Source organism: Leucoraja erinacea, chromosome 1, assembly GCF_028641065.1.
Source record: "Leucoraja erinacea ecotype New England chromosome 1, Leri_hhj_1, whole genome shotgun sequence".
Taxonomy (NCBI): domain Eukaryota; kingdom Metazoa; phylum Chordata; class Chondrichthyes; order Rajiformes; family Rajidae; genus Leucoraja; species Leucoraja erinaceus.
In genome coordinates, this window is record NC_073377.1 from 147,445,567 (window position 1) to 147,458,223 (window position 12,657).

Sequence of the window (12,657 nt, forward strand, 5' to 3'; positions counted from 1 at the left end):
TATCTTATTTTTCCATTTTCTCTTTGAGTTTTCTAAGGATACGCAGCTTTTCTGAGTCGTAGAGTGATACAGTGTGGAAACAGACCCTTCAGCCAACTTGCCCACATTGGCCAACATGTCCCAGCTACACTAGTCCCACCTGCCTGCATTTGGTCCATATTCCTCCAAACCTGTCCTATCCATGTACCTATCTAACCTTTTTATACGTTGCGATAGTCCCTACCTCAACTATCTCCTCTGGTGCATCTGTGACTCTATGCAGCTACCCGATCTATACCTCTCTTGATTTTATATCTTCTCCCTTTACATCTTATAAAACTGGTTTCCTATTGGCTTGCTATTACATTTCTTCCCTTCACACTTTCATAGGAGTGCGGAATCTGTGTGCAGAATTTCATCTTCGTGAATGGAACCCAATTTCAGAAGATTGTGCTGTAAATTTACTATGTAGAGCAAAGTATGAAATATACTGCGCTCCCACTTGCACAAATTCATTTATAAATATGATTATAAACATTCTACCTGTATACAGATGCCAACTCTGCCATCCCTGATACCATGTTTAAGAATGATAGTTCAAATGGGTGGTAAATTTGAAGTAGCTCCACATATCTATTTATAACTAAAACTCTGATCTTTGCGCGGTTTTTCTATTTGCGCAAAAACGGTATGCAATAGCGCTACGATTTTTTGCCAGCTCACCCACCGTTCTCCTGTGCTGCGAGTGCACAGTTTTATTCCGATCGATGGCTTATTGTAAACGTTAGCGAGGTTTAATAATCTTAAAAACCGCACGTGTGCAGATCGATCTCCTCTCCTGCCAGTCAGCGCTACGTGGATTAGTCTCTTCTGTCACTCCCCGGGACGGTCCGCCTGTTCTGGCGCCATCGCGTCTTTAATGCTGCTGAGGGTCGCTGGCTCTTGACCCCTCCCCCGTGATACCCCCTCTCCCCATGGCCCTTTCCCCGTCTTTTTTCCGAGCTCTCTTCCCTCCCCCGTCCACACACCCTCCCCCGCCCACACACCTTCCTCCCCCCACAACCCCCTCCCCCCCGCCCACACAACCCCCTCCCTGTCCCCCACACCCCCCTTCCCCCACAACTCCTTCCCTCTCACCCCACACCCCACCCCCCTCCATACACGCCACTTCGCTCCCCTCCTACCCTTGCACACATGAAGAGGAGGGGGAGGGGGGAGAAATGAGCTGTGCTTGCGCAGTTAGGGGCTATGGGTGAGTGGGGGAATATTGTGTTGGGGAATAGGTTGCATTGGGGGACAGGGCCTCCCCTGTGACTGGGACCCAACGGGTCCCACTTAGTCTAGTTTAACTTGATAACCATATCATTTGTATAGCCAATCTTTTAATATGTCCATCTTAAGTGAATGGTGTCTAAAATGTAGTTTCTCATTGCTAAGTCAATAAAATATTTACATATTATGTATAATGTAGATAAAAGATTGTCATTAAGAAAAAAAGCAACATTAAATTCAGACTTCACATCATTTGTAGATGTGAATGTTGGAGGAATTGTATTCCAGCAAATTTGAAGTAATATCAATTGTGGTCATTAAAACCCATCATAAGTGAATCACAAAAGACTGATCTTTATCAGTGCATCAATTTGACCCAAGAAAATAAAATTGATGTTAAATGAGCCAGGGTGGAATTGCGCATTCACTTTGAAAGGTCTCATCAATGCACAATACATCTTGTGTGGTGTATTATTGTTTTTACTTTTAGACATAGAATCGTTAACACTTTCCTACACTTTTCACGTCATGAATAATGTAGACAGATTGCAGACTTTCTGGAATCTGAAACATGAGCTTACTTTTATAATGTCACTTCTTGACTCTACAAAAGAAAAATACTCCAGATAATGGGGAACTAGAAATCAATAACTCTTGGAAATACTGAGCAGTTTTTAACAAAAGATCATTAACCTAAAAGTTTTAAGAAAGGACTGCAGATGCTGGAAAAATCAAAGATAGACAAAAAAGCTGGAGAAACTCAGCGGGTGAGGCAGCATCTATGGAGCGAAGGAATAGGTGACGTTTCGGGTTGAGACCCTTCTTCAGACTGATGTGTGTGGGGGGGGGGGGGGGGGGGGGGGGGGCAAAGAAAGGAAGAGGTGGAGACAGTAGGCTTGTGTGAGAGATCGAAAGGAAGGAGAAAGCAAGGACTACCTGAAATTGGAGGCCAATGGTCATACTGCTGGGGTGTAAACTGCCCAAGTGAAATATGAGATGCTGTTCCTCCAGTTTGTGGTGGGACTCACTCTGGTCAGGAGAAAGGTCGGATTCGGAATGGGAGGGGGAGTTGAAGTGCTGAGCCACCGGGAGATCAAGTTGGTTATTGCGAACTGAGCGGCGGTGTTGGGCGAAGCGATCGCCAAGCCTGCACTTGGCCTCAATGATGTAGAGCAGTTGACACCTGGAACAGCGGATGCAGTAGATGAGGTTGAAGGAGGCGCAGGTGAACCTCTGCCTCACCTGGAAAGACTGCTTGGGTCCTTGGATGGAGTCGAGGGGGGGAGGTAAAGCGTAGCATTTCCTGCGGTTACAAGGGAAGGTACCCGGGGAGGGGGTGGTTTGGGTGGGATTGGACGAATTGACCCGGGAGTTATGGAGGCAACAGTCTCTGCGGAAAGCAGACAGGGGAGGAGATGGGAAGATGTGGCCGGTGGTGGCATCCTGTTGGAGGAGCGAAAATGTCAGAGGATTATATGTTGTATGTGACGGCTGGTAGGATGGGAGGTTAGGACAAGGGGGATTCTATCCTTGTTACGAGTAGGAGGATGGGGAGTGAGAGTGGAGCTGCAGGATATAGAGACCCTGGTGAGAGCCTCATCTATAGTAGAAGAGAGGAACCCCATTCCCTGAAGAATGAGGACATCTCCGATGCCCTGGTGTGGAACACCTCATCCTGGGAGCAGATGCGGCAAAGACGGCGGAATTGGGAGTAGGGGATAGAGTCCTTACAGGAAGCAGGGTGGGAAGAAGTGTAGTCCAGATAGCCATGGGAGTCAGTGGGTTTATAGTAGATGTTGGTCAGTAGTCTGTTACCTGTGATGGAGATAGTGAGGTCTACAAATGGTAGGGAGATGTCCAAAATGGTCCAGGTGAATTTGAGTGTCGTATGGAAGCTAGTGGTGAAATGGAAGAAGTCAGTTCTGCATGGGTGCAGGAGCTAGCACCAATGCAGTCATCAATGTAGCGGAGGTAGAGTTTGGGGATAACGCCACGGTACGCCTCGAGCAAGGATTGTTCGACGTATGGCCCATACACGTACCCATAGCTACGCCTTGGATTTGGAGGAAATGGGAGGAGTCTGAAAGGTATCTGAAGAAGGTTCTTGACCCAAAACATCACCTATTCCTTTTCTCCAGAGATGCTGCCTGACCCGTTGAGTCACTCCAGCATTTTAGTGTCTGTCTTCGGTGTAAACCAGCATCTACAGTTCCTTCGTACACAACCTAAAATGTTAACTCTGTCCGATTCCCTCTCCAAAGATACTGCCTGAAATGAAGAATATTTCTATTTATTTTTGTTGCTTTACTGTTGATTTAGTTATGCTTGGGTTTAAAAGAGAAGAGTGAATTTGTTATGTTGTACAGTAGGTACTCACAGCCAGCCATTGGCAAATGTGGCCACTATTATTGTCTAATCTATAGTGCTCAGGAAGGATTGGCCTAGGAGTTGGGTGGGGATGAGGACTTCTTCCTGGATGTTGAGTAACTTGCATGTTTCCGCTTAATTGTGTAAGCCTTGAATAATTTGGGACACTTTAATTGCAGAAAAGGTGTTACCCCTAACCCTAATATTACTCCAGACACCTGAGCTCAACAGTATTATGGAGTAATCTTTCACGGTTACATTGGTAGATGCATTGAAGTTTCTGAGATGTTAAAACAAGGGAACCTTTTGGTACTATTTTGAAAAGAGTAATAGTAAGATTAAATGAAAACTTACCAGTTTGAAGTTTGATCTGTATTTTATGAGGAGGAACGTTGAGGGAATACGTGAAGAACCCCGCTTCCAACGCATGCGTGTCATTCTTCAAAGCAGCGGTGTGAGGTCACGGAAACTATAATGACCTAACATAGTAAGATTATCAAAGAGATACCAGTTTTTGATATGATCATAGGAGGGTGGGAGCGGAGGGCACGTATTCCCTCAACGTTCCTCCTCATAAAATACAGATCAAACTTCAAACTGGTAAATTCTCATTTAATCTTACTATTTTACTTCGGAGTCACGTGAGTGACTACGTGAAGATTTCAAAGCTCTGTGACCTCATGCCGTGGAACGAGTCCATGCTTCACAACTGTCTTGGGTATTGGGAGAGAGCATCATTAGCAATTTTTAAAACACACTTATACAAAGACTTGTGTGATATAACGAAAAATAAATTTATTAATTGAAATCATAGCCCTGTAACCTTTCGGGCAAATTATATTGTTGAACGTAAAATGGTTTCCGAAAACGATGATGGCTCCAAAACTGGTTTATTATAAAAACCTTTGGAAAGTCCTTTCGGATGACCATCCTGCCATTCTGAGGATTTGGTCTGTGGGCACCTCCAGAATTTTTGCTGCGGATGTTGCTGCAGCCCTGGTGGAATGAGATTTAAAAACATTAGTGTCTATTCCTGCCATCTTTAGGACATATTTGAGCCACCTTGATATAGTTTGGGTCGTGACCCTTTTGTGCGGTTTCTTGTAAGAGATTAACAACGCCATTTCCTGACCTCGAATGCTCTTAGTATATTCTATGTATAATTGGATATGTCTTGCTATACACAGGCGTTCGTCATATGGATATGCCATAAATTCAATCACTTGACCCGATGAACCTGGTCTGTTTTGTTTTATTAAATCCTGTATGACAAACACCAGTTTCTCGGGTGAGATGATCAGGGAGTCCAGGCTCAGTTTGCTTAATGACTGGACTCGTTGTGCGGTAACTAACGCCATGAGCATAACCATCTTCATGGTCAGTTTCTGAAGTGATAATGCTGTTATGGGCGACCAGCTCCTCAGCATGTTTAGAACGACACCCACCTCCCAGATTTTGGAGTACCTGGTTTTAGGGGGATTTGCATTGAATATGCCCCTCATAAGTTTTGTTACCAGGGGGTGCGTTCCCACCATGTGCCGCTCCGTTCCTTGTGATAGGTAATTGGAGAGTGCACTTCTGGCACTATTGATGGTACTGTAGCCCAATCGATTATCATAATGGAGGCTTGTTAAAAATTCCAATACGGCCGGAATGTTCTTGGCCCTTTGGTCGAGGTTGTTGTCAAAGCAGTATATGCCCCATTTCTTGATGTGTCCAAGGTACTGCTTCCGTGTTGACAGTCTTTGTGCAGATGAGATGAGATTCATCGTCCTGTCTGACAGCCCCATGCCGTGTAGTGGGTCTTTCAGACTCTACAAATCAACAAATCCATAGTCTTATGGCATGGATGACTGCCCCCAGTCACTGGATGAATTAATAAATTCGGGCTATGTCCAATAAGGGAACATGGTTCTAACACCATCCCCTGTATGACCGAATACCACGGTTGAGTAGGCCAATCGGGTACTATGAGAATCCCAGATGCCGAGTCTTGTTGAATTTTCCTTAGTACCCGATTGATGAGGCAGAACGGGGGAAATGCATAAAAAGGCCATTTCCCCCAATGCAGAGAGAAAGCATCTGTAGCTTCTGCCCCAGGGTCTGGTTCCCAGGACACATACCTTGGTAATTGGTGATTCAACCTGGATGCAAAAAGATCAATATCTGGTCTACCATATTTTGCTGTAATTTCAGCAAATATATTTTTTATTTAACATATGGGGTTGGAGCAACGTGTTTTCGTTAAATTTGCGTGACCTGGTGTCTGCCACTGAATTTAGCTTACCTGGTAGGTATGTTGCCGATATCCAAACGTTTCTTTGGATACACCATTGCCAAATTAAATTTGCCAATTGATCACAAGATGTCGATATATTTCCACCCATGTGATTAATGTATGCCACCCCGGTGGTATTATCAATTTGTAATCGTACATGCTGGTGCTTAATTGCTGAGTAATATGACTTAAGGCCATAAAATGCCCCTAACATCTCTAGGTAATTAATACCACGTGTGTTAAGTAATACTGCCTCTTCTTCCTTCCACCTCCCTCCACAACTGGAAACAGAGTTAGTGGCTCCCAAACCAATGGCGCTGGCATCTGTTTATAATACCATAGACGGGTTGTCAATAATATGGGGTTGGAGCAATACCTAATGTTATGTACCCACCACTGTAGTTCAATTATAGCTTCCGTAGGCAGCTCCATAGGTCTATCAAAATGACCCTAGTTAAATTTGAGTGCTCTAAATTTGGCTCTTTGCAAATTTTGATAATGTAATGGCCCAAATTGTGTGGCCGGGAAATGTGGCCACAATTTTCCCAATTTCCGGGCTACCCGCCTATTATCTGTTGGGTTAAGAACCCGCCTAATGGAGGGTCTGTTGGTGTATTAAGAAGCTCGCTGCAATCCTGCTGTGCTGGGCTGGATGGATGATAAAATCTTGGTAAAGTTTATTGACATATTGACCAATTCATGTGTGCCAACAATAAAGGTGAATCCTCAAATGGCTTTGTTTACGTAACAATGCCAAATCCATATTAGTTGCTTGGGTATCAATTACACAAAGTTCCCATCCATCCAGTTAATTTCAAACTGGATGGATGTACTATATAAACCTCAAGTTGTTCAAACACTAATTGTTTTGTCTTAAAAATGACATATTGAACAAATGTGTTTGATGTGAAAGGTCAATTCATAACCCCCATTGTGCCAACAATAAAGTTTGATACAAATTCTAATTTTTCATAATAGTATGCTCAATCACACCATACAAACCTGTGGGCTTTAGATTGTTGTTTACGTAAACACACCCAGAAGGAACACATTCCCAGATAACCTGAATACTGCTCCATACGAGTGTAGTGATTTTACACCATTCATAACTGTAGTATTGCAACCTCCCCCCCCCCCCACCGTCGTGGGTCCTTTTTTACAGAAGAAACACACCCACCTACCCCCATGGTTACTGGGGGTTGTGTTTTTTCCTTGGTTTTTTTGAAAAAAGGGCGGGTTCTGGTTTTATATCTCGTGTTCGGGGTTGTGTGGGAGGTTGAGGCTTCCGCATCTTCCAGGGTGGCCGTCCCTGGCCATACCCTAAAAAAGGCTGCTGCGGGTTATATTGATTTCTGGCACTGCCACTGGTATGAGCCACATTTTTTGGTCTTGCATGTGGCTGGTACCGTGCTCCAAAATAAGCCTTTGCGCTGGCTTTGATGAGCCCCAGTGTCTTGGCTTCTTCATCCAGTTTTTTGACTTGTGCGCTCAAGTCTTGTCCAAACAAAAGGGTTGAGGTATTTGCGGTTCTTTGTTTACAAATGGTAGCATATTTGGGGTCCAGTGCTGGCTGAATGGCAGCCTTCCGCATGTTGTTCAGCTCATATTGCACATTACAAAACAGAGCTAATGCGTCTTGGTGGTCTTTGGTTAGCTCTGTTTTGTCCAGGGTGCGGGTGTATGCTGTGATCCCTGCCGTCAGCCCCTTTAAGGTTTTCTGGATCTTGAGGTCCTGGTTCCTGATGTTCCTCCCCATATGCTGCCAAATGCATTGGTTGACACTGGAGACCTGTAATGCCTCACAGTTACCAGGTGGCAGATGTCTGGCCAGTGTCTCTGTAAATATTTGTTGTTGGAGTTTATGGCCAGACATATAGTTAATACTAGCTGCCATCCTGGGATCCAAGTCTGCCCCTGTTTGACTTGGTTTAAAGTAATCAGCCACCATGTCCAGCAGTGTATCTTTCCCTGCTGTTTTAGGATCATGGGACGCTGTATTACCAGGCTCTGGCCCATCAGGGTCCTGCCCACTCTTTTTTATAGAGTTAGAGATCTCTAGGGGTCCCGCACGGGGTACCCATGTGGGGCTTATCTCCTGCCCACTATGGCTAGTCTCCACATTCATGGGACTGCCACTGTGAAGGAGCTCCTCGAGCAGCTCCTTTAAACGGTCTTTGTGCTGAGCTGCACTTGCCATTTTTGGCTGCTCCCAATCCTGCAGCCTTTCAGCAGTGTGCTGCTCTTTGCTGTATCCCCGCTGTTCCCGTCCCCGGTACTCACGGGTGCTGGTTTGCGGGCTTTCCTCATCCCCCCGCTGGCCATACCGGTCCTGACTGTAGGTCCACGTCTGTTCCCGGTCAGCTGTTTCTTCTGGCTGCTCCGTATGCAGCCACTCATAGCGGGTTTGTTTCGTCTCCCGCTCTCGCTCAGCCCTGGTCCGATGTTGATACGGGCTGGTCGCCCGCTGCTGCTCCAAGTCGGGCTCTTCTATGTGGTGAGTTTTTCGTTGAACTTTTCCTCCCGCCCGGGAAGTAAATTTTGTCGGTGCCAGAACGCTTTCTGGCACAGCTGGTTCCTCTGCCGAGGTATCTAGAGCCGGCGGCTGCTGTCTCTGCCCTTCATCCGTGTTCTCAACACGTTTCTCGGGCAGCTTTTTAGCGGGCCGCTTTCTCTTTACTCTATCCATTTTCCTGTTGAAATAAAAATGTAGAGTGCCTTACCTGCCTTTTGCTGGCCGTTTTGTCATTCTCCCGTTACTGGGGGACGTCCTCCCCCTCCTGTTGACTCGTGCAATGCGTGTAGCGATATGACACGCATGCGTTGGAAGCGGGGTTCTTCACGTAGTCACTCACGTGACTCCGAAGTAAAACTAGTTGTCCTGCCAGTAGTATTTCTCAGTTAAGATTATTAGAATGTGAGAATTGTGAATATAGACGTTGTCTAAATTGACTGCCATGTATAAATACTCCATTAGATATTAATTGCCTTGGGACATGCCGAACAGGAAGGGCACAATGTCATTGCTAGTCTCTTTTTAAAAGGTGGTAGTGGTTGAACATGCAATGAATATCAAATAAAATTCACCGTTTTACCAGCAGAGGGAAGAACAGACTGAAACTAGGAAGGAGATTTGTTAAAATGCATAATCAATTTTGCTGTTTTTTTCCAATGAAACTGCACATCACTTAAATTTTTTTTTCTGGGTGTATGCTTGTAAAGGGGCTGATCCTGTCCATTTACATTGAGAAATAATCCCTTTATAGCAGGGTCCCGACCCAAAACGTCACCCATTCTCTCCAGAGATGCTGCCTGTCGTGCTGAGTTATTCTAGCATTTTGTGTCAACCCCCTTATAGCTATGTCTTCAGCTTTGTCCAATTTATCGGCCCATAATTTGAAAGTAATGTAATGGCAACTTTAAAAAATGTGTCATTAAAAGTGTTTAAGAATAAACACCCAGCAATTAGTGGTTAGGGAGTAATGCACTAAGAGTTGCAAATCACCAAACAGCTGTATAATTTGTGACAAATCTACCTGGTGCCTCCTCAAAACTAGAGTTCACTTCTAACCTAATAAGTGTCTGGGTATTTGCCAGTACAAATAAATTAAATTATCTTCAGAAAGCTATTTAAGGTTGTTGGGGAGGCTTTTACTTGTAATTAAATAACTGTCTGCACAAACTACATAAAGGATCCAAGATTAAGTCATTTATTTAATTGATTAAATTGATGTGTTGCAGTTCCTGCCCCTTTGTAGCTCACTTCCAATTAGTTTACAAGTAGCTAGTAGCTACTTCCTGATTGCACAAGTGCATTAAAAAATTGTTGAATAATAGGCAAAAAAACATCCATGTTCAAATGTCTAGGCTTCATGTGCTGTGGGGAAAAAACAAAGTACAGTTTCCTGTAATTCGGTGATGAATGGAATCTGCATGATTCTCAAGCTGCTACTTCAGACATTTGAAGGAGGGTCTTAATCATGGCTGATCATCCAACTCAGTATCCCATCCCTGCCTTCTCTCCAAACCCCCTGATCCCTTTAGCCACAAGGACCACATCTAACTCCCTCTTAAATATAGCCAATGAACTGGCCTCAACTATCTTCTGTGGCAGAGAATTCCACAGATTCACCACTCTCTGTGTAAAAAATGATTTTCTCTTCTTGGTCCTAAAGGTCCTCTTATCCTTAACCTGTGACCCCTAGTTCTGGACTTCCCCAACATCGGGAATATTCTTCCTGCATCTGGCCTGTCCAACCCACTTAAGAATTTTGTAAGTTTCTATAAGATCCCCCCTCAATCTTCTAAATTCTAGCGTGTACAAGCCGAGTCTATCCAACCTTTCATCATATGAAAGTCCTGCCATGCCAGGAATCAGTCTGGTGAACACTCTCTGTACTCCGTCTATGGCAAGAATGTCTTTCCTCAGATTAGGAGACCAAAACTGCACGCAATACTCCAGTTGTGGTCTCACCAAGACCCTGTACAACTGCAGTAGAACCTGCCTGCTCCTGTACTCAAATCCTTTTGCTATGAATGGAGCATGGTGGAGTATTTGCCCCCATACAGCAACAATGGTCACAAAGTGGAAATGGTTGAGAGCTTCAAATGCCTTGGTGTTAATATTACCAATGACCTGCCATTGACCAACTATATTGAAACAACAGACAAGAAGGCACATACGTCTACTTCCTTAGGAGACTAACTAAATTCTGCACACCTCCAATGATTATACTGTAGACGAAAGAACTGCAGATGCTGGTTTACACCGAAGATTGACACATACTGCTGGAGTAACTCAGTGAGAGAGTCAGCATTTCTGGAGAAAAGGAATAGGTGACGTTTTGGGTCGAGATCCTTCTTCAGGCTGAGAGTCAGGGGAGAGGTAAACAAGATATGGAAAGGAACAAAGAACATGTAAGGCGTGATAAGAACTGATCAAAGCAGCACAGAGGTGGAGCAGCGAGAGAGGGTAATTGTACCCTTTCATCTCACGTTTCCCTGTCTCCTGACTCTCAGTCTGAAGAAGAACCTCGACCCAAAACATCACCCATTCCTTCTCTCCAGAGACGCTGCCTCTCGTGCTGAGTTACTGCAGCATTTTGTGTCTATCTTGGGTGTAAACTAGCATCTGCAGTTCCTTCCTACACATTTCGTCTGCTCCATTGGAAAACTCCGCAAGGTGCCTACTTTGAAGAAGTTCTCCTCTTCTCTCCGACAATGCCCCTGTCCCACTTAGGAAACTTGAACGGAAATCTCTGGAGACATTGCGCCCCTCCCAAGGTTTCCGTGAGGTTTCCGGAGGTTTTTGTCAGTCCCCCTACCTGCTTCTACTACCTGCAACCTCCAGCAACCACCTGCAACCTCCAGGTTTCCTAAGTGGGACAGGGGCATTATGCAACACCTTCTCTCGCTGCTCCCCCTCTATGCTGCTTTGATCTGTTCTTTTTACACCTTATACGTTCTTTGTACCCTTCCATATCTCGTTTCCCTCTCCCCTGACTCACAGTCTGATGAAGGGTCTCGACCTGAAACATCAACTGTTCCTTTTTTCCATAGAAATGATACAGTCGAATTGAATCGCAGCTGGTTTGGGAAGGATTCTGCCCAAGACTGCAAAAAACTGCAGAGGGTTTTAGACGTAGCCCAGTCCTTCACTCAGACCAGACTCCCCCACCATTGACTCTACCTACACTTCACACTACCTCAGAAAAGGAACCAACATTAATCAAAGATTTGTCCCACCTCAATCATTCCTTCACCCTGCTCCCATCAGGTAGAAGGTGCAGAAGCTTGAAAGCACACACCACCAGACTCAGGAACAGCTTCTTCCCCTCTATGATCAGGCATATGAACAGTCCTTGCATAAACTGGGGTACTGCCCTGTTCACCCTATTCACCACTACCCCCATATGGACGTTGAATTTTGTCTTTGGATCTAATGCACGATAATGCTGAGAACTATATTCTGTACTCTGTATCTTCCCCTTTGCTCTACCTATTGTACCTATAAGTTGTATTTAAATCTACATTGGGCAAACAGTGGTAAAACTGAATTATAAGGAGAAACACGGCAAATTAGGTCAATCCTGCTTCTGAGTCAAAATTAAGTTGATCTAAAACACTTCTTTGTATAAGATAGGGAACCCAGTGGAGAGCATCTAAATAAAGGGGTTGCCTGCCTACGGCACGGATACATTGGCAAAGAGGCCACTGAACTCAGGAGGCTACCATCTTCTCTTAACCATATTGTTCAGTTCATTTGGAGTAAAATGTGTTGATAGCAAGTTTAGAAATGGAATATCTCACTGTATAGTTACATTTGTTATGGGTGTCTGAGATTATGGGGAGAAGGTAGGAGAATGTGTTTAGGAGGGAGAGATAGATCAGTCATGGATTTTGAGAAAGGTGAAATCCAGCAAGGTGATGGCTGGGTATGGGTATGAAACGGATTAATGGACTGGCCATGTTATTGGAGACACAAGGAACTGCAGATGCTGAAATCTTGAGCAAAACATAAAGTGCTCAGCGGTTTAGGCACCATGCGTGGACGGAATGGATAGGCGACGTATTTGGTCTGGACCCTGGACAGTCTGAAGACGAGTCTTGTCCCAAAATATTGCCTATCCATTCCCTGCACAGATGCTGCCTGACCTGTTGAATTACAGCAGCAGTTTGCATTTTAGCTGTGTTATTGAGTTGCCCTAGACTTGCACTTTTAAGAACTTGATTGTTATAACATTGCATAATTTAACCACATAATG